General features: G+C 41.1%; 1 long non-coding RNA gene across 1 annotated transcript; it reads right to left on the reverse strand.

Moving 5' to 3' along the window:
* Nucleotides 1-2487: 2487 nt before the first annotated feature.
* On the reverse strand, nucleotides 2488-3308 carry LOC311026736. Its single transcript, XR_014598520.1, has 3 exons — nucleotides 3224-3308; nucleotides 2999-3017; nucleotides 2488-2790 (listed from the first exon to the last, which is right to left on the reverse strand). It is a non-coding gene; the product is annotated as an uncharacterized lncRNA (long non-coding RNA).

Below are 3308 nucleotides of genomic sequence, written 5' to 3' on the forward strand. Positions count from 1 at the left end.
GTCCATAAAGACATGAGGAGAGAGTTTGGTGTAGATGAACTTGACTGGTCTGCACAGAGTCCTGACCTCAACCCGATAGAACACCTTTGGGATGAATTAGAGTGGAGACTGAGAGCCAGGCCTTCCCTCCAACATCAGTGTGATCTCACAAATACACTTCTGGAAGAATGGTCCAAAAGTCTCATAAACACTCCTAAACCTTGTGGAACGCCTTCTATAAGAGTTGAAGCTGTTATAGCAGCAAAGAGTGGACCGACGTCATATTAAACCCAATGGATTAAGAATGGTGGTCACTTAAGTTCATATGTTAGTCAAGGCAGGTGAGCGAATACTTTTGGCAATATAGTGTATGTGTGTGTGTACAAAAGTAGTGTACCTTATGGTATATATAATGTATATAATGGTATATAATGATGATTGATACCTCTCATGCAGAACTTGTGTGCCAAGTCGAGCAGCTTCTACTTTCTTCCTCTTTCTCGGTTATGAAATTCAGTGGGTTTGAAGATGACTCACGATGATTAAGGTGACTGACTTCTCTGTAGAGTGAATCAGGATCAAGACCAGATCATCATCATGGTGCAACATTAACTATGGAAGGTGTCCCAGGTGCAAACATGAACTCTTGTTTATTTGTGTCAACCCCGTGTGTTTGGTATATTATACATAGTATTACCACCATATTTGAAATTTTATTTCAGACACAGAACTGATGATAATGTATTATATTATGGAAATACTCTGTATTGTTATTATTCCTCCTGCTCTTTGCACTCCACGATTTGCTCACAGCTCCCCATGACTGTCCATAGGGTCTCACCCAATCTGGTCCTCACCAATACCATTAAAATTTGGATCCAGTTCAGGAAGCAGTACGGCTTGCATAGTGCTTCGATCCTTGCCCCAGTGTTGAATAACTATGCGTTTCTCCCTTCCTGCACCGATCCTACATTTGGCATATGGTCGGATTAGGGCCTCAAATCGCTTCATGACCTGCATGACGAGGGTGTTTTTACGTCCTTTGCATCTATGTCGGACAAATGCAGCCTGCCTAATAGCCACTTTTTTCGATACCCTCAAATGAGACATTTTATCCAAAAGCAATTCCCTCATTCTCCGAACCGTCCCCCTGAAGCTGAGATGGACCAGTTCCTGTCTCTCAACATACAACACAGAAGACTGATATCTGTCATTTATAATAAGATTGCTCTTCTGAGCCCAGTCCCCACTGTATCGCCTAAAAATCCATGGGAAAAGGATTTGGGGTAGACGTTACTGAGGTCCAGTGGAGGGACATTTAAAACTGGTTCACTCATCCTCCATTTGTGCCAGGCACGGCCTATTACAGTGGAAGGTGCTTCACAGAGCCCATTTCACCAATGCTAAATAGGTTAAGATACACCCTAGTCACAGTGATGCTTGTAAGCATTGTAAGCAGTCCCCAGCTGATCACACATGTTCTGGACGTGCCCAAAACTTGCTGAGTTCTGGTCCGATATATTTCAAATCCTCTACAGGCTCTTAACACAAATTTGGAACCAAATCCCCTGACTGCTTAGTCTGGTTTTCACCATACTAATGGTCAATCTTTTAAGATTGAACATTAGTCTGGGGAAGCTGCGCTTTGTTTCTACTGCTCAAGAGGCGGGATCAATGGGCATCGTTCAAATGAACGATGCCCATTGTGTTTCGTCATCGTCACGTCACCGGCCAATAGCGTGCCAGGAGAGAATGGCCGTTTCTGATTGGAGCCAAAGATTCTGGCAATGTAACAGCGAAAGTAAGCCTGAGGGTGTCCAGCCTAAACTGCCGAGCGAAATCCAAATTTCCCGGAAGTTCAGGCAGGGTTCACCCAGCCTACTGACTGCTCCCTCCGTTTAAAAATCTGTCCATCACTACACAGCGTGTCGTGGCCTTTACCAACCTGCTCGCCATTCTCCTTATATGGAAACATGTTTCTCCCCCGACTCACAATAGTTGGATACATGAAATGTTACAATGCCTACGGTTAGAGAAGCTAAGGTTCTCACAGAAGGGATCTTTGACAGCATTCCACAAAACTTGAGACCCACTGCTGGCTTTTATTAGTGAAAGTCTCACTGTTATTCCTGATGCTGCTGAGGATACTTCCTAATACTTGGAAGGAGAGAGCACCCCCCCCCCCCCCCCTTTATTTTTTTATATTTATCTATTTTTTTTTTGTTACTCTGATTATTTTTAATATTTTCAACCATTTTCGATGTATTATGTTTCATTGTACCTGAATTATCTCCTTATGTTATGTGTTATGTAATTGCTTCGTTGTTTACTGTGAGATGCAGATGCAATGATGTATGATACAACTGTTGTACTTTTCTCTTTTTATCTGTCTGCCAAAACTCAATAAAAGAATTTGGAGGAAAAAAAGAACTGAATGACTGATGACCACTATTAATTGTTGAAAAACACAAACATTTCATTACATTTTTAATAAGACAATAGACAGAATTCGATTTTTTAGAATGCTTATTTATACACGACACCATTCTCACCAACCACTTCAAAATTCCTCAATTTACCAAGTAAGCACATATTTATTAAGAACAACTGGTTGACATTTTTTATGTTGAACAGCAAGAAGCAGGAATTTTCAGTGAAGTGGCTTCTTCAGTCGAGTGAGAACGAGTCTGGTCTCAGTGGTAACGATCTGAACGTTTGTCCAGCTGCTCTTCCTGAGCTCCATACCCGTAACCACACTGGTTGTTACCAAACGTGGCCCCCCCCTGGTTGTTATTGCCCTCGTAGATATCCCTGGTGGATGAAGAGAAGATTCAGCAGCAGAACATAATGTTATAAGAAGAGAAGAAGTTGAAGTAGTAGTGTTTGTACTAGTACTATGAGTTGTATCTCATTTACTTCCACAATTACATGAATGTTGCATTTAGTTTAATATTTATTGTAATGATAGTAGTTTCTTTGTTGAAAACACAATAACAATGGTAGAAACAGAAGTACTTACCTATTGTTTCCTTTGTGACCTAAATAGAGAAGAGAACAACAAGATTAGGTTAACTCTTCATGTTTAATCACAGAAAACAGTAACAGTGTCCCAGTAACATGTGTTTGTAGAGTAATCAGTATGAACACATGGTATAGTGGAGGGTTATAGACATTCATTGTACACACTCCTGTGTCGTAACTATGTATAAAAAATGTTCAATGAATATAGATTCTGTGACTGTACCTCCATAGACAGTGTAACCCTCTCCAGGTTCAGCCATGAGGACGACCATGGACAACACAAGAAAGAGCGCGATGCACTTCATCCT

This window comes from Eutrigla gurnardus (genome assembly GCF_963514095.1).
Source record: "Eutrigla gurnardus genome assembly, chromosome: 16".
Classification (NCBI taxonomy): domain Eukaryota; kingdom Metazoa; phylum Chordata; class Actinopteri; order Perciformes; family Triglidae; genus Eutrigla; species Eutrigla gurnardus.